This window comes from Rhinoderma darwinii, assembly GCF_050947455.1.
Source record: "Rhinoderma darwinii isolate aRhiDar2 chromosome 1 unlocalized genomic scaffold, aRhiDar2.hap1 SUPER_1_unloc_28, whole genome shotgun sequence".
In the NCBI taxonomy this organism is placed as follows: Eukaryota; Metazoa; Chordata; class Amphibia; order Anura; family Rhinodermatidae; genus Rhinoderma; species Rhinoderma darwinii.
In genome coordinates, this window is record NW_027461665.1 from 32071 (window position 1) to 51985 (window position 19915).

General features: G+C 41.9%; 72 pseudogenes; all 72 read right to left on the minus strand.

Annotated features, from left to right (window-relative positions):
• Window positions 1-42: 42 nt before the first annotated feature.
• LOC142671292 (5S ribosomal RNA) lies at window positions 43-161 on the minus strand (annotated as a pseudogene).
• Window positions 162-228: 67 nt separating this feature from the next.
• On the minus strand, window positions 229-347 carry LOC142671444 (5S ribosomal RNA; annotated as a pseudogene).
• A 67-nt stretch (window positions 348-414) lies between these two features.
• LOC142671995 (5S ribosomal RNA) lies at window positions 415-533 on the minus strand (annotated as a pseudogene).
• Window positions 534-785: 252 nt separating this feature from the next.
• On the minus strand, window positions 786-904 carry LOC142671701 (5S ribosomal RNA; annotated as a pseudogene).
• A 253-nt stretch (window positions 905-1157) lies between these two features.
• Window positions 1158-1276, minus strand: LOC142671282 (5S ribosomal RNA; annotated as a pseudogene).
• Window positions 1277-1529: 253 nt separating this feature from the next.
• LOC142671712 (5S ribosomal RNA) lies at window positions 1530-1648 on the minus strand (annotated as a pseudogene).
• Window positions 1649-1715: 67 nt separating this feature from the next.
• LOC142671739 (5S ribosomal RNA) lies at window positions 1716-1834 on the minus strand (annotated as a pseudogene).
• A 67-nt stretch (window positions 1835-1901) lies between these two features.
• LOC142671402 (5S ribosomal RNA) lies at window positions 1902-2020 on the minus strand (annotated as a pseudogene).
• A 67-nt stretch (window positions 2021-2087) lies between these two features.
• LOC142673068 (5S ribosomal RNA) lies at window positions 2088-2206 on the minus strand (annotated as a pseudogene).
• A 67-nt stretch (window positions 2207-2273) lies between these two features.
• LOC142672467 (5S ribosomal RNA) lies at window positions 2274-2392 on the minus strand (annotated as a pseudogene).
• Window positions 2393-2459: 67 nt separating this feature from the next.
• LOC142671856 (5S ribosomal RNA) lies at window positions 2460-2578 on the minus strand (annotated as a pseudogene).
• Window positions 2579-2645: 67 nt separating this feature from the next.
• Window positions 2646-2764, minus strand: LOC142671751 (5S ribosomal RNA; annotated as a pseudogene).
• A 67-nt stretch (window positions 2765-2831) lies between these two features.
• On the minus strand, window positions 2832-2950 carry LOC142671617 (5S ribosomal RNA; annotated as a pseudogene).
• A 67-nt stretch (window positions 2951-3017) lies between these two features.
• Window positions 3018-3136, minus strand: LOC142672207 (5S ribosomal RNA; annotated as a pseudogene).
• A 67-nt stretch (window positions 3137-3203) lies between these two features.
• Window positions 3204-3322, minus strand: LOC142671293 (5S ribosomal RNA; annotated as a pseudogene).
• Window positions 3323-3389: 67 nt separating this feature from the next.
• On the minus strand, window positions 3390-3508 carry LOC142671268 (5S ribosomal RNA; annotated as a pseudogene).
• A 67-nt stretch (window positions 3509-3575) lies between these two features.
• LOC142672405 (5S ribosomal RNA) lies at window positions 3576-3694 on the minus strand (annotated as a pseudogene).
• A 67-nt stretch (window positions 3695-3761) lies between these two features.
• LOC142671283 (5S ribosomal RNA) lies at window positions 3762-3880 on the minus strand (annotated as a pseudogene).
• Window positions 3881-4133: 253 nt separating this feature from the next.
• LOC142671713 (5S ribosomal RNA) lies at window positions 4134-4252 on the minus strand (annotated as a pseudogene).
• Window positions 4253-4319: 67 nt separating this feature from the next.
• On the minus strand, window positions 4320-4438 carry LOC142671763 (5S ribosomal RNA; annotated as a pseudogene).
• Window positions 4439-4505: 67 nt separating this feature from the next.
• LOC142671775 (5S ribosomal RNA) lies at window positions 4506-4624 on the minus strand (annotated as a pseudogene).
• Window positions 4625-4691: 67 nt separating this feature from the next.
• LOC142673069 (5S ribosomal RNA) lies at window positions 4692-4810 on the minus strand (annotated as a pseudogene).
• Window positions 4811-4877: 67 nt separating this feature from the next.
• On the minus strand, window positions 4878-4996 carry LOC142671975 (5S ribosomal RNA; annotated as a pseudogene).
• A 253-nt stretch (window positions 4997-5249) lies between these two features.
• Window positions 5250-5368, minus strand: LOC142672553 (5S ribosomal RNA; annotated as a pseudogene).
• A 67-nt stretch (window positions 5369-5435) lies between these two features.
• LOC142672342 (5S ribosomal RNA) lies at window positions 5436-5554 on the minus strand (annotated as a pseudogene).
• A 67-nt stretch (window positions 5555-5621) lies between these two features.
• LOC142672712 (5S ribosomal RNA) lies at window positions 5622-5740 on the minus strand (annotated as a pseudogene).
• A 67-nt stretch (window positions 5741-5807) lies between these two features.
• Window positions 5808-5926, minus strand: LOC142672944 (5S ribosomal RNA; annotated as a pseudogene).
• Window positions 5927-5993: 67 nt separating this feature from the next.
• LOC142671787 (5S ribosomal RNA) lies at window positions 5994-6112 on the minus strand (annotated as a pseudogene).
• A 67-nt stretch (window positions 6113-6179) lies between these two features.
• Window positions 6180-6298, minus strand: LOC142673070 (5S ribosomal RNA; annotated as a pseudogene).
• Window positions 6299-6365: 67 nt separating this feature from the next.
• On the minus strand, window positions 6366-6484 carry LOC142672513 (5S ribosomal RNA; annotated as a pseudogene).
• A 253-nt stretch (window positions 6485-6737) lies between these two features.
• LOC142672892 (5S ribosomal RNA) lies at window positions 6738-6856 on the minus strand (annotated as a pseudogene).
• A 67-nt stretch (window positions 6857-6923) lies between these two features.
• On the minus strand, window positions 6924-7042 carry LOC142672713 (5S ribosomal RNA; annotated as a pseudogene).
• Window positions 7043-7109: 67 nt separating this feature from the next.
• Window positions 7110-7228, minus strand: LOC142671730 (5S ribosomal RNA; annotated as a pseudogene).
• A 67-nt stretch (window positions 7229-7295) lies between these two features.
• Window positions 7296-7414, minus strand: LOC142672910 (5S ribosomal RNA; annotated as a pseudogene).
• Window positions 7415-7481: 67 nt separating this feature from the next.
• LOC142672074 (5S ribosomal RNA) lies at window positions 7482-7600 on the minus strand (annotated as a pseudogene).
• A 67-nt stretch (window positions 7601-7667) lies between these two features.
• On the minus strand, window positions 7668-7786 carry LOC142673133 (5S ribosomal RNA; annotated as a pseudogene).
• Window positions 7787-7853: 67 nt separating this feature from the next.
• Window positions 7854-7972, minus strand: LOC142672738 (5S ribosomal RNA; annotated as a pseudogene).
• Window positions 7973-8225: 253 nt separating this feature from the next.
• Window positions 8226-8344, minus strand: LOC142672893 (5S ribosomal RNA; annotated as a pseudogene).
• A 253-nt stretch (window positions 8345-8597) lies between these two features.
• LOC142672714 (5S ribosomal RNA) lies at window positions 8598-8716 on the minus strand (annotated as a pseudogene).
• A 67-nt stretch (window positions 8717-8783) lies between these two features.
• LOC142671731 (5S ribosomal RNA) lies at window positions 8784-8902 on the minus strand (annotated as a pseudogene).
• A 67-nt stretch (window positions 8903-8969) lies between these two features.
• On the minus strand, window positions 8970-9088 carry LOC142672911 (5S ribosomal RNA; annotated as a pseudogene).
• A 67-nt stretch (window positions 9089-9155) lies between these two features.
• On the minus strand, window positions 9156-9274 carry LOC142672075 (5S ribosomal RNA; annotated as a pseudogene).
• A 67-nt stretch (window positions 9275-9341) lies between these two features.
• On the minus strand, window positions 9342-9460 carry LOC142672001 (5S ribosomal RNA; annotated as a pseudogene).
• Window positions 9461-9527: 67 nt separating this feature from the next.
• On the minus strand, window positions 9528-9646 carry LOC142671286 (5S ribosomal RNA; annotated as a pseudogene).
• A 253-nt stretch (window positions 9647-9899) lies between these two features.
• On the minus strand, window positions 9900-10018 carry LOC142671715 (5S ribosomal RNA; annotated as a pseudogene).
• Window positions 10019-10085: 67 nt separating this feature from the next.
• LOC142671800 (5S ribosomal RNA) lies at window positions 10086-10204 on the minus strand (annotated as a pseudogene).
• Window positions 10205-10271: 67 nt separating this feature from the next.
• LOC142671812 (5S ribosomal RNA) lies at window positions 10272-10390 on the minus strand (annotated as a pseudogene).
• Window positions 10391-10457: 67 nt separating this feature from the next.
• On the minus strand, window positions 10458-10576 carry LOC142672393 (5S ribosomal RNA; annotated as a pseudogene).
• Window positions 10577-10829: 253 nt separating this feature from the next.
• Window positions 10830-10948, minus strand: LOC142672677 (5S ribosomal RNA; annotated as a pseudogene).
• Window positions 10949-11015: 67 nt separating this feature from the next.
• Window positions 11016-11134, minus strand: LOC142671825 (5S ribosomal RNA; annotated as a pseudogene).
• A 253-nt stretch (window positions 11135-11387) lies between these two features.
• Window positions 11388-11506, minus strand: LOC142672773 (5S ribosomal RNA; annotated as a pseudogene).
• Window positions 11507-11573: 67 nt separating this feature from the next.
• LOC142672076 (5S ribosomal RNA) lies at window positions 11574-11692 on the minus strand (annotated as a pseudogene).
• A 253-nt stretch (window positions 11693-11945) lies between these two features.
• On the minus strand, window positions 11946-12064 carry LOC142671692 (5S ribosomal RNA; annotated as a pseudogene).
• A 67-nt stretch (window positions 12065-12131) lies between these two features.
• On the minus strand, window positions 12132-12250 carry LOC142671837 (5S ribosomal RNA; annotated as a pseudogene).
• A 67-nt stretch (window positions 12251-12317) lies between these two features.
• LOC142671850 (5S ribosomal RNA) lies at window positions 12318-12436 on the minus strand (annotated as a pseudogene).
• A 67-nt stretch (window positions 12437-12503) lies between these two features.
• Window positions 12504-12622, minus strand: LOC142671647 (5S ribosomal RNA; annotated as a pseudogene).
• A 67-nt stretch (window positions 12623-12689) lies between these two features.
• On the minus strand, window positions 12690-12808 carry LOC142671797 (5S ribosomal RNA; annotated as a pseudogene).
• A 67-nt stretch (window positions 12809-12875) lies between these two features.
• LOC142672969 (5S ribosomal RNA) lies at window positions 12876-12994 on the minus strand (annotated as a pseudogene).
• A 67-nt stretch (window positions 12995-13061) lies between these two features.
• LOC142671862 (5S ribosomal RNA) lies at window positions 13062-13180 on the minus strand (annotated as a pseudogene).
• A 253-nt stretch (window positions 13181-13433) lies between these two features.
• LOC142671717 (5S ribosomal RNA) lies at window positions 13434-13552 on the minus strand (annotated as a pseudogene).
• Window positions 13553-13619: 67 nt separating this feature from the next.
• LOC142671355 (5S ribosomal RNA) lies at window positions 13620-13738 on the minus strand (annotated as a pseudogene).
• Window positions 13739-13805: 67 nt separating this feature from the next.
• On the minus strand, window positions 13806-13924 carry LOC142672972 (5S ribosomal RNA; annotated as a pseudogene).
• Window positions 13925-13991: 67 nt separating this feature from the next.
• Window positions 13992-14110, minus strand: LOC142671874 (5S ribosomal RNA; annotated as a pseudogene).
• Window positions 14111-14363: 253 nt separating this feature from the next.
• Window positions 14364-14482, minus strand: LOC142672008 (5S ribosomal RNA; annotated as a pseudogene).
• Window positions 14483-14735: 253 nt separating this feature from the next.
• LOC142672061 (5S ribosomal RNA) lies at window positions 14736-14854 on the minus strand (annotated as a pseudogene).
• Window positions 14855-18676: 3822 nt separating this feature from the next.
• On the minus strand, window positions 18677-18795 carry LOC142671157 (5S ribosomal RNA; annotated as a pseudogene).
• A 67-nt stretch (window positions 18796-18862) lies between these two features.
• LOC142672751 (5S ribosomal RNA) lies at window positions 18863-18981 on the minus strand (annotated as a pseudogene).
• Window positions 18982-19048: 67 nt separating this feature from the next.
• Window positions 19049-19167, minus strand: LOC142672492 (5S ribosomal RNA; annotated as a pseudogene).
• Window positions 19168-19234: 67 nt separating this feature from the next.
• On the minus strand, window positions 19235-19353 carry LOC142671830 (5S ribosomal RNA; annotated as a pseudogene).
• Window positions 19354-19420: 67 nt separating this feature from the next.
• Window positions 19421-19539, minus strand: LOC142671472 (5S ribosomal RNA; annotated as a pseudogene).
• A 67-nt stretch (window positions 19540-19606) lies between these two features.
• On the minus strand, window positions 19607-19725 carry LOC142672912 (5S ribosomal RNA; annotated as a pseudogene).
• A 67-nt stretch (window positions 19726-19792) lies between these two features.
• LOC142672346 (5S ribosomal RNA) lies at window positions 19793-19911 on the minus strand (annotated as a pseudogene).
• Window positions 19912-19915: the final 4 nt, after the last annotated feature.

Here is a 19915-nt window from a genome sequence, read left to right on the forward strand (position 1 = left end):
ATTTAATCTATTGTGAAACAAAATCTAAACGACATAATAAAAAGTCAACCGCACCACGGATTCCCAGACAGTCTTCCACACTGGTACTAGCGAGGCCTTAAGCTGTGTAACTTCTGCGATCTGACGAGAGCAGGCACATTCAGCTTAGAATGGCCATTGACATTAAATGCTTTAATCCATAGTCCTTTTTAATCGATTGTGAAACAAAATCTAAACGACATAATAAAAAGTCAACCGCACCACGGATTCCCAGACAGTCTCCCACACTGGTACTAGCGAGGCCTTAAGCTGTGTAACTTCTGCGATCTGACGAGAGCAGGCACATTCAGCTTAGAATGGCCATTGACATTAAATGCTTTAATCCATAGTCCTTTTTAATCGATTGTGAAACAAAATCTAAACGACATAATAAAAAATCAACCGCACCACGGATTCCCAGACAGTCTCCCACACTGGTACTAGCGAGGCCTTAAGCTGTGTAACTTCTGCTATCTGACGAGAGCAGGGACATTCAGCTTAGAATGGCAATTGACATTAAATGCTTTAATCCATAGTCCTTTTTAATCGATTGTGAAACAAAATCTAAACGACATAATAAAAGTCAACCGCACCACGGATTCCCAGACAGTCTCTCACACTGGTACTAGCGAGGCGTTAAGCTGTGTAACTTCTGCGATCTAACAAGAGCAGGCACATTCAGCTTAGAATGGCCATTGACATTAAAATCCTTAATCCATAGTCCTATTTAATCTATTGTGAAACAAAATCTAAACAACATAATAAAAAGTCAACCGCACCACGGATTCCCAGACAGTCTCCCACACTGGTACTAGCGAGGCCTTAAGCTGCGTAACTTCTGCGATCTGACGAGAGCAGGCACATTCTGCTTAGAATGGCCATTGATATTGAATGCTTTAATCCATAGTCCTTTTTAATCGATTGTGAAACAAAATCTAAACGACATAATAAAAAGTCAACCGCACCACGGATTCCCAGACAGTCTCCCACACTGGTACTAGCGAGGCGTTAAGCTGTGTAAGTTCTGCGATCTAACAAGAGCAGGCACATTCAGCTTAGACTGGCCATTGACATTAAATGCTTTAATCCATAGTCCTTTTTAATCGATTGTGAAACAAAATCTAAACGACATAATAAAAAGTCAACCGCACCACGGATTCCCAGACAGTCTCCCACACTGGTACTAGCGAGGCCTTAAGCTGTGTAACTTCTGCGATCTGACGAGAGCAGGGACATTCAGCTTAGAATAGCCATTGACATTAAATGCTTTAATCCATAGTCCTTTTTAATCGATTGTGAAACAAAATCTAAACGACATAATAAAAATTCAACCGCACCACGGATTGCCAGACAGTCTCCCACACTGGTACTAGCGAGGCCTCAAGCTGTGTAACTTCAGCGATCTGACGAGAGCAGGCACATTCAGCTTAGAATGGCCATTGACATTAAAAGCCTTAATCCATAGTCCTATTTAATCTATTGTGAAACAAAATCTAAACAACATAATAAAAAGCCAACCGCACCACGGATTCCCAGACAGTCTCCCACACTGGTACTAGCAAGGCCTTAAGCTGTGTAACTTCTGCGATCTGACGAGAGCAGGCACATTCAGCTTAGAATGGCCACTGACATTATATGCTTTAATCCATAGTCCTTTTTAATCGATTGTGAAACAAAATCGAAACGACATAATAAAAAGTCAACCGCACCACGGATTCCCAGACAGTCTCCCACACTGGTACTAGCGAGGCCTTAAGCTGTGTAACTTCTGCGATCTGACGAGAGCAGGCACATTCAGCTTAGAATGGCCATTGACATTATATGCTTTAATCCATAGTCCTTTTTAATCGATTGTGAAACAAAATCTAAACGACATAACAAAAATTCAACCGCACCACGGATTCCCAGACAGTCTCCCACACTGGTACTAGCGAGGCCTTAAGCTGTGTAACTTCTGCGATCTGACGAGAGCAGGCACATTCAGCTTAGAATGGCCATTGACATTAAATGCTTTAATCCATAGTCCTTTTTAATCGATTGTGAAACAAAATCTAAACGACATAATAAAAAGTCAACTGCACCACGGATTCCCAGACAGTCTCCCACACTGGTACTAGCGAGGCCTTAAGCTGTGTAACTTCTGCGATCTGACGAGAGCAGGGACATTCAGCTTAGAATGGCCATTGACATTAAATGCTTTAATCCATAGTCCTTTTTAATCGATTGTGAAACAAAATCTAAACGACATAATAAAAATTCAACCGCACCACGGATTCCCAGACAGTCTCCCACACTGGTACTAGCGAGACCTTAATCTGTGTAACTTCTGCGTTCTGACGAGAGCAGGCACATTCAGCTTAGAATGGCCATTGACGTTAAATGCTTTAATCCATAGTCCTATTTAATCTATTGTGAAACAAAATCTAAACGACATAATAAAAAGTCAACCGCACCACGGATTCCCAGACAGTCTTCCACACTGGTACTAGCGAGGCCTTAAGCTGTGTAACTTCTGCGATCTCACGAGAGCAGGCACATTCAGCTTAGAATGGCCATTGACATTAAATGCTTTAATCCATAGTCCTATTTAATCTATTGTGAAACAAAATCTAAACGACATAATAAAAAGTCAACCGCACCACGGATTCCCAGACAGTCTCCCACACTGGTACTAGCGAGGCCTTAAGCTGTGTAACTTCTGCGATCTGACGAGAGCAGGCACATTCAGCTTAGAATGGCCATTGACATTAAATGCTTTAATCCATAGTCCTTTTTAATCGATTGTGAAACAAAATCTAAACGACATAATAAAAAGGCAACCGCACCACGGATTCCCAGACAGTCTCCCACACTGGTACTAGCAAGGCCTTAAGCTGTGTAACTTCTGCGATCTGACGAGAGCAGGCACATTCAGCTTAGAATGGCCATTGACATTAAATGCTTTAATCCATAGTCCTTTTTAATCGATTGTGAAACAAAATCTAAACGACATAATAAAAAATCAACCGCACCACGGATTCCCAGACAGTCTCCCACACTGGTACTAGCGAGACCTTAATCTGTGTAACTTCTGCGTTCTGACGAGAGCAGGCACATTCAGCTTAGAATGGCCATTGACGTTAAATGCTTTAATCCATAGTCCTATTTAATCTATTGTGAAACAAAATCTAAACGACATAATAAAAAGTCAACCGCACCACGGATTCCCAGACAGTCTTCCACACTGGTACTAGCGAGGCCTTAAGCTGTGTAACTTCTGCGATCTGACGAGAGCAGGCACATTCAGCTTAGAATGGCCATTGACATTAAATGCTTTAATCCATAGTCCTTTTTAATCGATTGTGAAACAAAATCTAAACGACATAATAAAAAGTCAACCGCACCACGGATTCCCAGACAGTCTCCCACACTGGTACTAGCGAGGCCTTAAGCTGTGTAACTCCTGCGATCTGACGAGAGCAGGCACATTCAGCTTAGAATGGCCATTGACATTAAATGCTTTAATCCATAGTCCTTTTTAATCGATTGTGAAACAAAATCTAAACGACATAATAAAAAGTCAACCGCACCACGGATTCCCAGACAGTCTCCCACACTGGTACTAGCGAGGCCTTAAGCTGTGTAACTTCTGCTATCTGACGAGAGCAGGGACATTCAGCTTAGACTGGCCATTGACATTAAATGCTTTAATCCATAGTCCTTTTTAATCGATTGTGAAACAAAATCTAAACGACATAATAAAAAGTCAACCGCACCACGGATTCCCAGACAGTCTCCCACACTGGTACTAGCGAGGCCTTAAGCTGTGTAACTTCTGCGATCTGACGAGAGCAGGGACATTCAGCTTAGAATAGCCATTGACATTAAATGCTTTAATCCATAGTCCTTTTTAATCGATTGTGAAACAAAATCTAAACGACATAATAAAAATTCAACCGCACCACGGATTGCCAGACAGTCTCCCACACTGGTACTAGCGAGGCCTCAAGCTGTGTAACTTCAGCGATCTGACGAGAACAGGCACATTCAGCTTAGAATGGCCCTTGACATTAAAAGCCTTAATCCATAGTCCTATTTAATCTATTGTGAAACAAAATCTAAACAACATAATAAAAAGCCAACCGCACCACGGATTCCCAGACAGTCTCCCACACTGGTACTAGCAAGGCCTTAAGCTGTGTAACTTCTGCGATCTGACGAGAGCAGGCACATTCAGCTTAGAATGGCCACTGACATTATATGCTTTAATCCATAGTCCTTTTTAATCGATTGTGAAACAAAATCGAAACGACATAATAAAAAGTCAACCGCACCACGGATTCCCAGACAGTCTCCCACACTGGTACTAGCGAGGCCTTAAGCTGTGTAACTTCTGCGATCTGACGAGAGCAGGCACATTCAGCTTAGAATGGCCATTGACATTATATGCTTTAATCCATAGTCCTTTTTAATCGATTGTGAAACAAAATCTAAACGACATAACAAAAAGTCAACCGCACCACGGATTCCCAGACAGTCTCCCACACTGGTACTAGCGAGGCCTTAAGCTGTGTAACTTCTGCGATCTGACGAGAGCAGGCACATTCAGCTTAGAATGGCCATTGACATTAAATGCTTTAATCCATAGTCCTTTTTAATCGATTGTGAAACAAAATCTAAACGACATAATAAAAAGTCAACTGCACCACGGATTCCCAGACAGTCTCCCACACTGGTACTAGCGAGGCCTTAAGCTGTGTAACTTCTGCGATCTGACGAGAGCAGGGACATTCAGCTTAGAATGGCCATTGACATTAAATGCTTTAATCCATAGTCCTTTTTAATCGATTGTGAAACAAAATCTAAACGACATAATAAAAATTCAACTGCACCACGGATTCCCAGGCAGTCTCCCACACTGGTATTAGCGAGGCCTTAAGCTGTGTAACTTCTGCGATCTGACGAGAGCAGGCACATTCAGCTTAGAATGGCCATTGACATTAAATGCTTTAATCCATAGTCCTATTTAATCTATTGTGAAACAAAATCTAAACGACATAATAAAAAGTCAACCGCACCACGGATTCCCAGACAGTCTCCCACACTGGTACTAGCGAGGCGTTAAGCCGTGTTACTTCTGCAATCTAACGAGAGCAGGCACATTCAGCTTAGAATGGGCATTGACATTAAATGCTTTAATCCATAGTCCTTTTTAATCGATTGTGAAACAAAATCTAAACAACATAATAGAAAGTCAACCGCACCACGGATTCCCAGACAGTCTCCCACACTGGTACTAGCGAGGCCTTAAGCTGTGTAACTTCTGCGTTCTGACGAGAGCAGGCACATTCAGCTTAGAATGGCCATTGACGTTAAATGCTTTAATCCATAGTCCTTTTTAATCGATTGTGAAACAAAATCTAAACGACATAATAAAAAGTCAACCGCACCACGGATTCCCAGACAGTCTCCCACACTGGTACTAGCGAGGTTTTAAGCTGTGTAACTTCTGCGATCTGACGAGAGCAGGGACATTCAGCTTAGAATGGCCATTGACATTAAATGCTTTAATCCATAGTCCTTTTTAATCGATTGTGAAACAAAATCTAAACGACATAATAAAAATTCAACCGCTCCACGGATTCCCAGACAGTCTCCCACACTGGTACTAGCGAGGCCTTAGGCTGTGTAACTACTGCGATCTGACGAGAGCAGGCACTTTCAGCTTAGAATGGCCATTGACATTAAAAGCCTTAATCCATAGTCCTATTTAATCTATTGTGAAACAAAATCTAAACAACATAATAAAAAGTCAACCGCACCACGGATTCCCAGACAGTCTCCCACAGTGGTACTAGCGAGGCCTTAAGCTGTGTAACTTCTGCGATCTGACGAGAGCAGGCACATTCAGCTTAGAATGGCCATTGACATAATATGCTTTAATCCATAGTCCTTTTTAATCGATTGTGAAACAAAATCTAAACGACATAACAAAAAGTCAACCGCACCACGGATTCCCAGACAGTCTCCCACACTGGTACTAGCGAGGCCTTAAGCTGTGTAACTTCTGCGATCTGACGAGAGCAGGCACATTCAGCTTAGAATGGCCATTGACATTAAATGCTTTAATCCATAGTCCTTTTTAATCGATTGTGAAACAAAATCTAAACGACATAATAAAAAGTCAACTGCACCACGGATTCCCAGACAGTCTCCCACACTGGTACTAGCGAGGCCTTAAGCTGTGTAACTTCTGCGATCTGACGAGAGCAGGGACATTCAGCTTAGAATGGCCATTGACATTAAATGCTTTAATCCATAGTCCTTTTTAATCGATTGTGAAACAAAATCTAAACGACATAATAAAAATTCAACTGCACCACGGATTCCCAGACAGTCTCCCACACTGGTATTAGCGAGGCCTTAAGCTGTGTAACTTCTGCGATCTGAAGAGAGCAGGCACATTCAGCTTAGAATGGCCATTGACATTAAATGCTTTAATCCATAGTCCTATTTAATCTATTGTGAAACAAAATCTAAACGACATAATAAAAAGTCAACCGCACCACGGATTCCCAGACAGTCTCCCACACTGGTACTAGCGAGGCGTTAAGCCGTGTTACTTCTGCGATCTAACCAGAGCAGGCACATTCAGCTTAGAATGGGCATTGACATTAAATGCTTTAATCCATAGTCCTTTTTAATCGATTGTGAAACAAAATCTAAACAACATAATAGAAAGTCAACCGCACCACGGATTCCCAGACAGTCTCCCACACTGGTACTAGCGAGGCCTTAAGCTGTGTAACTTCTGCGTTCTGACGAGAGCAGGCACATTCAGCTTAGAATGGCCATTAACGTTAAATGCTTTAATCCATAGTCCTTTTTAATCGATTGTGAAACAAAATCTAAACGACATAATAAAAATTCAACCGCTCCACGGATTCCCAGACAGTCTCCCACACTGGTACTAGCGAGGCCTTAGGCTGTGTAACTACTGCGATCTGACGAGAGCAGGCACTTTCAGCTTAGAATGGCCATTGACATTAAAAGCCTTAATCCATAGTCCTATTTAATCTATTGTGAAACAAAATCTAAACAACATAATAAAAAGTCAACCGCACCACGGATTCCCAGACAGTCTCCCACACTGGTACTAGCGAGGCCTTAAGCTGTGTAACTTCTGTGATCTGACGAGAGCAGGGACATTCAGCTTAGAATGGCCATTGACCTTAAATGCTTTAATCCATAGTCCTTTTTAATCGATTGTGAAACAAAATCTAAACGACATAATAAAAAATCAACCGCACCACGGATTCCCAGACAGTCTCCCACACTGGTACTAGCGAGGCCTTAAGCTGTGTAACTTCTGCGTTCTGACGAGAGCAGGCACATTCAGCTTAGAATGGCCATTGACGTTAAATCCTTTAATCCATAGTCCTATTTAATCTATTGTGAAACAAAATCTAAACGACATAATAAAAAGTCAAGCGCACCACGGATTCCCAGACAGTCTCCCACACTGGTACTAGCGAGGCCTTAAGCTGTGTAACTTCTGCGATCTGACGAGAGCAGGCACTTTCAGCTTAGAAAGACCATTGACTTTAAAAGCCTTAATCCATAGTCCTATTTAATCTATTGTGAAACAAAATCTAAACAACATAATAAAAAGTCAACCGCACCACGGATTCCCAGACAGTCTCCCACACTGGTACTAGCGAGGCCTTAAGCTGCGTAACTTCTGCGATCTGACGAGAGCAGGCACATTCTGCTTAGAATGGCCATTGACATTGAATGCTTTAATCCATAGTCCTTTTTAATCGATTGTGAAACAAAATCTAAACGACATAATAAAAAGTCAACCGCACCACGGATTCCCAGACAGTCTCCCACACTGGTACTAGCGAGGCGTTAAGCTGTGTAAGTTCTGCGATCTGAAGAGAGCAGGCACATTCAGCTTAGAATGGCCATTGACATTAAATGCTTTAATCCATAGTCCTATTTAATCTATTGTGAAACAAAATCTAAACGACATAATAAAAAGTCAACCGCACCACGGATTCCCAGACAGTCTCCCACACTGGTACTAGCGAGGCGTTAAGCCGTGTTACTTCTGCGATCTAACCAGAGCAGGCACATTCAGCTTAGAATGGGCATTGACATTAAATGCTTTAATCCATAGTCCTTTTTAATCGATTGTGAAACAAAATCTAAACAACATAATAGAAAGTCAACCGCACCACGGATTCCCAGACAGTCTCCCACACTGGTACTAGCGAGGCCTTAAGCTGTGTAACTTCTGCGTTCTGACGAGAGCAGGCACATTCAGCTTAGAATGGCCATTAACGTTAAATGCTTTAATCCATAGTCCTTTTTAATCGATTGTGAAACAAAATCTAAACGACATAATAAAAAGTCAACCGCACCACGGATTCCCAGACAGTCTCCCACACTGGTACTAGCGAGGTTTTAAGCGGTGTAACTTCTGCGATCTGACGAGAGCAGGGACATTCAGCTTAGAATGGCCATTGACATTAAATGCTTTAATCCATAGTCCTTTTTAATCGATTGTGAAACAAAATCTAAACGACATAATAAAAATTCAACCGCTCCACGGATTCCCAGACAGTCTCCCACACTGGTACTAGCGAGGCCTTAGGCTGTGTAACTACTGCGATCTGACGAGAGCAGGCACTTTCAGCTTAGAATGGCCATTGACATTAAAAGCCTTAATCCATAGTCCTATTTAATCTATTGTGAAACAAAATCTAAACAACATAATAAAAAGTCAACCGCACCACGGATTCCCAGACAGTCTCCCACACTGGTACTAGCGAGGCCTTAAGCTGTGTAACTTCTGTGATCTGACGAGAGCAGGGACATTCAGCTTAGAATGGCCATTGACCTTAAATGCTTTAATCCATAGTCCTTTTTAATCGATTGTGAAACAAAATCTAAACGACATAATAAAAAATCAACCGCACCACGGATTCCCAGACAGTCTCCCACACTGGTACTAGCGAGGCCTTAAGCTGTGTAACTTCTGCGTTCTGACGAGAGCAGGCACATTCAGCTTAGAATGGCCATTGACGTTAAATCCTTTAATCCATAGTCCTATTTAATCTATTGTGAAACAAAATCTAAACGACATAATAAAAAGTCAAGCGCACCACGGATTCCCAGACAGTCTCCCACACTGGTACTAGCGAGGCCTTAAGCTGTGTAACTTCTGCGATCTGACGAGAGCAGGCACTTTCAGCTTAGAAAGACCATTGACTTTAAAAGCCTTAATCCATAGTCCTATTTAATCTATTGTGAAACAAAATCTAAACAACATAATAAAAAGTCAACCGCACCACGGATTCCCAGACAGTCTCCCACACTGGTACTAGCGAGGCCTTAAGCTGCGTAACTTCTGCGATCTAACAAGAGCAGGCACATTCAGCTTAGACTGGCCATTGACATTAAATGCTTTAATCCATAGTCCTTTTTAATCGATTGTGAAACAAAATCTAAACGACATAATAAAAAGTCAACCGCACCACGGATTCCCAGACAGTCTCCCACACTGGTACTAGCGAGGCCTTAAGCTGTGTAACTTCTGCGATCTGACGAGAGCAGGGACATTCAGCTTAGAATAGCCATTGACATTAAATGCTTTAATCCATAGTCCTTTTTAATCGATTGTGAAACAAAATCTAAACGACATAATAAAAATTCAACCGCACCACGGATTGCCAGACAGTCTCCCACACTGGTACTAGCGAGGCCTCAAGCTGTGTAACTTCAGCGATCTGACGAGAGCAGGCACATTCAGCTTAGAATGGCCATTGACATTAAAAGCCTTAATCCATAGTCCTATTTAATCTATTGTGAAACAAAATCTAAACAACATAATAAAAAGCCAACCGCACCACGGATTCCCAGACAGTCTCCCACACTGGTACTAGCAAGGCCTTAAGCTGTGTAACTTCTGCGATCTGACGAGAGCAGGCACATTCAGCTTAGAATGGCCACTGACATTATATGCTTTAATCCATAGTCCTTTTTAATCGATTGTGAAACAAAATCGAAACGACATAATAAAAAGTCAACCGCACCACGGATTCCCAGACAGTCTCCCACACTGGTACTAGCGAGGCCTTAAGCTGTGTAACTTCTGCGATCTGACGAGAGCAGGCACATTCAGCTTAGAATGGCCATTGACATTATATGCTTTAATCCATAGTCCTTTTTAATCGATTGTGAAACAAAATCTAAACGACATAACAAAAAGTCAACCGCACCACGGATTCCCAGACAGTCTCCCACACTGGTACTAGCGAGGCCTTAAGCTGTGTAACTTCTGCGATCTGACGAGAGCAGGCACATTCAGCTTAGAATGGCCATTGACATTAAATGCTTTAATCCATAGTCCTTTTTAATCGATTGTGAAACAAAATCTAAACGACATAATAAAAATTCAACTGCACCGCGGATTCCCAGACAGTCTCCCACACTGGTATTAGCGAGGCCTTAAGCTGTGTAACTTCTGCGATCTGACGAGAGCAGGCACATTCAGCTTAGAATGGCCATTGACATTAAATGCTTTAATCCATAGTCCTATTTAATCTATTGTGAAACAAAATCTAAACGACATAATAAAAAGTCAACCGCACCACGGATTCCCAGACAGTCTCCCACACTGGTACTAGCGAGGCGTTAAGCCGTGTTACTTCTGCAATCTAACGAGAGCAGGCACATTCAGCTTAGAATGGGCATTGACATTAAATGCTTTAATCCATAGTCCTTTTTAATCGATTGTGAAACAAAATCTAAACAACATAATAGAAAGTCAACCGCACCACGGATTCCCAGACAGTCTCCCACACTGGTACTAGCGAGGCCTTAAGCTGTGTAACTTCTGCGTTCTGACGAGAGCAGGCACATTCAGCTTAGAATGGCCATTGACGTTAAATGCTTTAATCCATAGTCCTTTTTAATCGATTGTGAAACAAAATCTAAACGACATAACAAAAAGTCAACCGCACCACGGATTCCCAGACAGTCTCCCACACTGGTACTAGCGAGGCCTTAAGCTGTGTAACTTCTGCGATCTGACGAGAGCAGGCACATTCAGCTTAGAATGGCCATTGACATTAAATGCTTTAATCCATAGTCCTTTTTAATCGATTGTGAAACAAAATCTAAACGACATAATAAAAAGTCAACTGCACCACGGATTCCCAGACAGTCTCCCACACTGGTACTAGCGAGGCGTTAAGCCGTGTTACTTCTGCGATCTAACCAGAGCAGGCACATTCAGCTTAGAATGGGCATTGACATTAAATGCTTTAATCCATAGTCCTTTTTAATCGATTGTGAAACAAAATCTAAACAACATAATAGAAAGTCAACCGCACCACGGATTCCCAGACAGTCTCCCACACTGGTACTAGCGAGGCCTTAAGCTGTGTAACTTCTGCGTTCTGACGAGAGCAGGCACATTCAGCTTAGAATGGCCATTGACGTTAAATCCTTTAATCCATAGTCCTATTTAATCTATTGTGAAACAAAATCTAAACGACATAATAAAAAGTCAAGCGCACCACGGATTCCCAGACAGTCTCCCACACTGGTACTAGCGAGGCCTTAAGCTGTGTAACTTCTGCGATCTGACGAGAGCAGGCACTTTCAGCTTAGAAAGACCATTGACTTTAAAAGCCTTAATCCATAGTCCTATTTAATCTATTGTGAAACAAAATCTAAACAACATAATAAAAAGTCAACCGCACCACGGATTCCCAGACAGTCTCCCACACTGGTACTAGCGAGACTTTAAGCTGTGTAACTTCTGTGATCTGACGAGAGCAGGGACATTCAGCTTAGAATGGGCATTGACATTAAATGCTTTAATCCATAGTCCTTTTTAATCGATTGTGAAACAAAATCTAAACGACATAATAAAAAATCAACCGCACCACGGATTCCCAGACAGTCTCCCACACTGGTACTAGCGAGGCCTTAAGCTGTGTAACTTCGGCGTTCTGACGAGAGCAGGCACATTCAGCTTAGAATGGCCATTGACGTTAAATCCTTTAATCCATAGTCCTATTTAATCTATTGTGAAACAAAATCTAAACGACATAATAAGAAGTCAACCGCACCACGGATTCCCAGACAGTCTCCCACACTGGTACTAGCGAGGCCTTAAGCTGTGTAACTTCTGCGATCTGACGAGAGCAGGCACATTCAGCTTAGAATGGCCATTGACATTAAATGCTTTAATCCATAGTCCTATTTAATCTATTGTGAAACAAAATCTAAACGACATAATAAAAAGTCAACCGCACCACGGATTCCCAGACAGTCTCCCACACTGGTACTAGCGAGGCCTTAAGCTGTGTAACTTCTGCGATCTGACGAGAGCAGGCACATTCAGCTTAGAATGGCCATTGACATTAAATGCTTTAATCCATAGTCCTTTTTAATCGATTGTGAAACAAAATCTAAACGACATAATAAAAAGTCAACCGCACCACGGATTCCCAGACAGTCTCCCACACTGGTACTAGCGAGGCCTTAAGCTGTGTAATTTCTGCGATCTGACGAGAGCAGGCACATTCAGCTTAGAATGGGCATTGACATAAAATGCTTTAATCCATAGTCCTTTTTAATCGATTGTGAAACAAAATCTAAACGACATAATAAAAAGTCTACCGCACCACGGATTCGCAGACAGTCTCCCACACTAGTACTAGCGAGGCCTTAAGCTGTGTAACTTCTGCGATCTGATGAGAGCAGGCACATTCAGCTTAGACTGGCCATTGACATTAAATGCTTTAATCCATAGTCCTTTTTAATCGATTGTGAAACAAAATCTAAACGACATAATAAAAAGTCAACCGCACCACGGATTCCCAGACAGTCTCCCACACTAGTACTATCGAGGCCTTAAGCTGTGTAACTTCTGCGATCTGACGAGAGCAGGCACATTCAGCTTAGAATGGCCATTGACATTAAATGCTTTAATCCATAGTCCTTTTTAATCGATTGTGAAACAAAATCTAAACGACATAATAAAAAGTCAACCGCACCACGGATTCCCAGACAGTCTCCCACACTGGTACTAGCGAGGCCTTAAGCTGTGTAACTTCTGCGATCTGACGAGAGCAGGCACATTCAGCTTAGAATGGCCATTGACGTTAAATGCTTTAATCCATAGTCCTATTTAATCTATTGTGAAACAAAATCTAAACGACATAATAAAAAGTCAACCGCACCACTGATTCCCAGATAGTCTCCCACACTCGTACTAGCGAGGCCTTAAGCTGTGTAACTTCTGCGATCTGACGAGAGAAGGCACATTCAGCTTAGAATGGCCATTGACATTAAAAGCCTTAATCCATAGTCCTATTTAATCTATTGTGAAACAAAATCTAAACAACATAATAAAAAGCCAACCGCACCACGGATTCCCAGACAGTCTCCCACACTGGTACTAGCAAGGCCTTAAGCTGTGTAACTTCTGCGATCTGACGAGAGCAGGCACATTCAGCTTAGAATGGCCACTGACATTAAATGCTTTAATCCATAGTCCTTTTTAATCGATTGTGAAACAAAATCGAAACGACATAATAAAAAGTCAACCGCACCACGGATTCCCAGACAGTCTCCCACACTGGTACTAGCGAGGCCTTAAGCTGTGTAACTTCTGCGATCTGACGAGAGCAGGCACATTCAGTTTAGAATGGCCATTGACATTATATGCTTTAATCCATAGTCCTTTTTAATCGATTGTGAAACAAAATCTAAACGACATAACAAAAAGTCAACCGCACCACGGATTCCCAGACAGTCTCCCACACTGGTACTAGCGAGGCCTTAAGCTGTGTAACTTCTGCGATCTGACGAGAGCAGGGACATTCAGCTTAGAATGGCCATTGACATTAAATGCTTTAATCCATAGTCCTTTTTAATCGATTGTGAAACATAATCTAAACAACATAATAAAAAGTCAACCGCACCACGGATTCCCAGACAGTCTCCCACACTGGTACTAGCGAGGCCTTAAGCTGTGTAACTTCTGCGATCTGACGAGAGCAGGCACATTCAGCTTAGAATGGCCATTGACGTTAAATGCTTTAATCCATAGTCCTATTTAATCTATTGTGAAACAAAATCTAAACGACATAATAAAAAGTCAACCGCACCACGGATTCCCAGACAGTCTCCCACATTGGTACTAGCGAGGCGTTAAGCTGTGTAAGTTCTGCGATCTAACAAGAGCAGGCACATTCAGCTTAGACTGGCCATTGACATTAAATGCTTTAATCCATAGTCCTTTTTAATCGATTGTGAAGCAAAATCTAAACGACATAATAAAAAGGCAACCGCACCACGGATTCCCAGACAGTCTCCCACACTGGTACTAGCGAGGCCTTAAGCCGTGTAACTTCTGCGATCTGACGAGAGCAGGGACATTCAGCTTAGAATAGCCATTGACATTAAATGCTTTAATCCATAGTCCTTTTTAATCGATTGTGAAACAAAATCTAAACGACATAATAAAAATGCAACCGCACCACGGATACCCCGACAGTCTCCCACACTGGTACTAGCGAGGCCTTAAGCTGTGTAACTTCTGCGATCTGACGAGAGCAGGCACATTCAGCTTAGAATGGCCATTGACGTTAAATGCTTTAATCCATAGTCCTATTTAATCTATTGTGAAACAAAATCTAAACGACATAATAAAAAGTCAACCACACCAATGATTCCCAGACAGTCTCCCACACTGGTACTAGCAAGGCCTTAAGCTGTGTAACTTCTGCGATCTGACGAGAGCAGGCACATTCAGCTTAGAATGGCCATTGACATTAAATGCTTTAATCCATAGTCCTTTTTAATCGATTGTGAAACAAAATCTAAACGACATAATAAAAAGTCAACTGCACCACGGATTCCCAGACAGTCTCCCACACTGGTACTAGCGAGGCCTTAAGCTGTGTAACTTCTGCGATCTGACGAGAGCAGGCATAGTTACATAGTTACATAGTTACATAGTTAGTACGGCTGAAAAAAGACACATGTCCATCAAGTTCAACCAAGGGAAGGGAAAAGGGAAGGAAAAATTTCTACACATAGGAGCTAATATTTTTTTGTTCTAGGAAATTATCTAACCCTTTTTTAAAGCCATCTACTGTCCCTGCTGTGACCAGCTCCTGCGGTAGGCTATTCCATAAATTCACAGTTCTCACTGTAAAGAAGCCTTGTCGCCTCTGCAGCTTGAACCTTTTTTTCTCCAGACGGAGGGAGTGCCCCCTTGTTTTTTGAGGGGGTTTTACAAGGAACAGGATTTCACCATATTTTTTGTATGTGCCATTAATATATTTATATAAGTTAATCATGTCCCCCCTTAGTCTTCTTTTTTCAAGGCTAAATAGGTTTAATTCTTTCAATCTTTCCTCATAACTTAAATTCTCCATGCCCCTTATTAGCTTCGTTGCTCTTCTTTGTATTTTTTCCAACTCCAGGGCATCCTTTCTATGAACTGGAGCCCAGAACTGAACTGCATATTCTAGATGAGGCCTCACTAATGCTTTGTAAAGTGGCATTATTACATCCCTGTCCCGCGAGTCCATGCCTCTTTTAATACACGACAATATCCTGCTGGCCTTTGAAGCAGCTGATTGACACTGCATGCTGTTATTGAGTTTATGATTTACAAGTACACCCAGATCCTTCTCAACAAGTGAATCCGCCAGTGTAGCGCCCCCTAGGACATATGATGCATGCAGGTTGTTGGTACCAAGATGCATAACTTTACATTTATCTACATTAAACTTCATTTGCCAAGTGGACGCCCAAATACTTAGTTTGTTTAAATCTGCCTGTAATTCATGAACATCTTCCATAGTCTGAACTATATTACATAGCTTGGTGTCATCTGCAAAAATAGAAATAGTGCTATTAATCCCTTCCTCTATATCATTAATAAATAAGTTGAATAATAGTGGTCCCAGCACTGAACCCTGGGGTACACCACTTATAACCGGGGACCATTCAGAGAAGGAATCATTGACCACAACCCTCTGGATACGGTCCTTGAGCCAATTCTCAATCCAATTACAAACTATATTTTCTAAACCTATAGTCCTTAATTTACCCATTAGGCGTCTATGGGGGACAGTGTCAAATGCCTTTGCAAAGTCTAAAAACACTAAATCCACAGCGGCCCCTCTGTCTAGACTTCTGCTCACCTCTTCATAAAAACAGATTAGGTTAGTTTGACAACTTCTGTCCTTAGTAAAACCGTGCTGGCTGTCACTTATAATGCTATTTATTGTCACATAATCCTGTATATAGTCCCTCAATAGCCCCTCAAACATTTTCCCCACGATGGATGTTAAGCTTACTGGTCTATAATTACCCGGGGAAGACCTAGAGCCCTTTTTGAAAATAGGCACCACATTTGCCCTGCGCCAGTCCCTTGGCACTATACCAGTCACTAGAGATTCTCTGAATATTATGAAAAGGGGGACAGAAATAACTGAACTAAGCTCTTTAAGAATTCTAGGGTGTAACCCATCTGGTCCCGGAGCCTTGTGCACATTTATTTTATTTAATTTAGCTTGGACCATCTCTACATTCATCCAATTCAGTATATCAACTGATATATTAACAGCACTGGCACCGGCTACATCAGCTGCTCTTTCTTCTGTTGTATATACAGAGCTAAAGAACCCATTTAGTAACTCTGCCTTCTCTTGATCCCCTGTGATCAACTCCCCATTACCATTATCTAGGGGTCCTACATGTTCAGACCTTGGCTTTTTTGCATTTATATGCTTGAAGAATTTTTTAGGATTTGTTTTACTATCCTTGGCCACCTGCCTTTCATTTTGTATTTTTGCTAATTTTATTACATTTTTACAGATTTTATTAAGCTCTTTATATTTTACAAAGGCTACAGCTGTACCCTCAGATTTGTATTTTTTAAATGCCCTTTTTTTGTCATGTATTGCCCCTTTCACAGAAGGTGTAAGCCATGTGGGGTTTAATTTGAGTCGTTTATACTTATTACCTGTAGGAATAAATTTTGCACTATAATAACTCAAAGTAGATTTGAAAATCTCCCATTTATCATTTGTTCCATTATTTGACATTAGTTCTTCCCAGTCTATATCCTGAATTGCAGCCCTCATCCTGGGGAAATTGGCTTTCTTAAAATTAAATGTTTTTGCCCTCCCAGCCTGCGTTTGTTTTTTACAGTATAGGTAAAATGTAACTATATTATGATCACTGTTACCGAGGTTTTCACGAACATTGACATTCCCAACAAGATCTGCATTATTAGAAATGACCAGATCCAACAGAGCTTCACCTCTAGTCGGGTCTTCCACAAACTGGCCCATAAAATTTTCCTGCAACAGGTTGAGGAAATGTCTCCCCTTTGCAGTTGAAGCCGAACCATGACACCAATTAATATCCCGGAAATTAAAATCTCCCATTATCACTACAGTACCCGCCTGTGCAGCCCGCTCCATCTGTTTATATATCTGACCTTCCATCTCCTCAGTTATATTGGGGGGTCTATAGATTACACCAAAAGTAATTTTTTCAGTGATCACCTCCCTTTCTAGTTCCACCCACAAGGTTTCAACCTCCTCACAGTCTTCACCCACTATTGTCTCTTTCACACTCGCCTTCATATCACTTCTCACATACAGACATACACCACCACCTTTCCTATTTGTCCTGTCTTTACGAAAAAGTGTAAAACCCTGTAGATTTACAGCCCAGTCATGTGAAGAGTCCAGCCATGTTTCAGCAACACCAACTATATCTATATTTTCTTCCAGTATCAAGGCCTCCAGCTCCCCCATTTTGCTTGCTAGACTTCTGGCATTTGTGAACATACACTTTAACTTGCCTGTCAGTTTTTCACTTTTATTATCAGAAATGTGATTTGACATTAATCGGTCCTTTTTATTTACACTGATGTTTTGTAACGAAAGGATCTCCTTATCTTGTTGTCTAGTCCTCTCCCCACATTCTGTTTCTCCCCCCACCAATATAGTCTGACCCCTCTCTAACCTGGCTACCCCTTTTTTTTCTACATTGACCTCCCTCCTCAGCCCTAGTTTAAAAACTCCGCCACCCCAGCTAGAATTCTCTCCCCCAGCACAGCGGACCCCCTTCCATTTAGGTGCAAATCATCTGCAGAATACAGTTTGTACCCCAATGAAAAGTCAGCCCAGTGCTCTAGGAACCCAAATCCTTCTCCTCTACACCAAGACTTCAGCCATGCATTTAACTCCCTAAGCTCCCGCTGTCTTTCCTGTGATGCGCATGGCACAGGCAGTATTCCTGAGAATACAACCTTGGAGGTCCTTCCCTTCAGCTTGTAGCCTAGTTCTTTAAAATTATTCTTAAGGCTCCTCCACCTACCATTTATTCTGTCGTTGGTACCGACATGGACCACGACAGCTGGATCATCACCAGCCCCTCCCAGCAATTTGTCCACCCGTTCCACCACATGCCGAACCCTGGCACCAGGGAGACAGCAAACCATTCGGTTGAGGCGGTCTTGGCGACAAATTATTCTATCCGTCTTCCTGATTATAGAATCCCCTATGCTTTAATCCATAGTCCTTTTTAATCGATTGTGAAACAAAATCTAAACGACATAATAAAAAGTCAACCGCACCACGGATTCCCAGACAGTCTCCCACACTGGTACTAGCGAGGTCTTAAGCTGTGTAACTTCTGCGATCTGACGAGAGCAGGCACATTCAGCTTAGAATGGCCATTGACATTAAAAGCCTTAATCCATAGTCCTATTTAATCCATTGTGAAACAAAATCTAAACAACATAATAAAAAGTCAACCGCACCACGGATTCCCAGAGTGTCTCCCACACTGGTACTAGCGAGGCCTTAAGCTGTGTAACTTCTGCGATTTGACGAGAGCAGGGACATTCAGCTTAGAATGGCCATCGACATTAAATACTTTAATCCATAGTCCTTTTTAATCGATTGTGAAACAAAATCTAAACGACATAATAAAACGTCAACCGCACCACGGATTCCCAGACAGTCTCCCATACTGGTACTAGCGAGGTTTTAAGCTGTGTAACTTCTGCGATCTGACGAGAGCAGGGACATTCAGCTTAGAATGGCCATTGACGTTAAATGCTTTAATCCATAGTCCTTTTTAATCGATTGTGAAACAAAATCTAAACGACATAATAAAAATTCAACCGCTCCACGGATTCCCAGACAGTCTCCCACACTGGTACTAGCGAGGCCTTAAGCTGTGTAACTTCTGCGATCTGACGAGAGCAGGCACTTTCAGCTTAGAATGGCCATTGACATTAAAAGCCTTAATCCATAGTCCTATTTAATCTATTGTGAAACAAAATCTAAACAACATAATAAAAAGTCAACCGCACCACGGATTCCCAGACAGTCTCCCACACTTGTACTAGCGAGGCCTTAAGCTGTGTAACTTCTGTGATCTGACGAGAACAGGGACATTCAGCTTAGAATGGCCATTGACATTAAATGCTTTAATCCATAGTCCTTTTTAATCGATTGTGAAACAAAATCTAAACGACATAATAAAAAATCAACCGCACCACGGATTCCCAGACAGTCTCCCACACTGGTACTAGCGAGGCCTTAAGCTGTGTAACTTCTGCGTTCTGACGAGAGCAGGCACATTCAGCTTAGAATGGCCATTGACGTTAAATCCTTTAATCCATAGTCCTATTTAATCTATTGTGAAACAAAATCTAAACGACATAATAAAAAGGCAAGCGCACCACGTATTCCCAGACAGTCTCCCACACTGGTACTAGCGAGGCCTTAAGCTGTGTAACCTCTGCGATCTGACGAGAGCAGGCACTTTCAGCTTAGAATGGCCATTGACATTA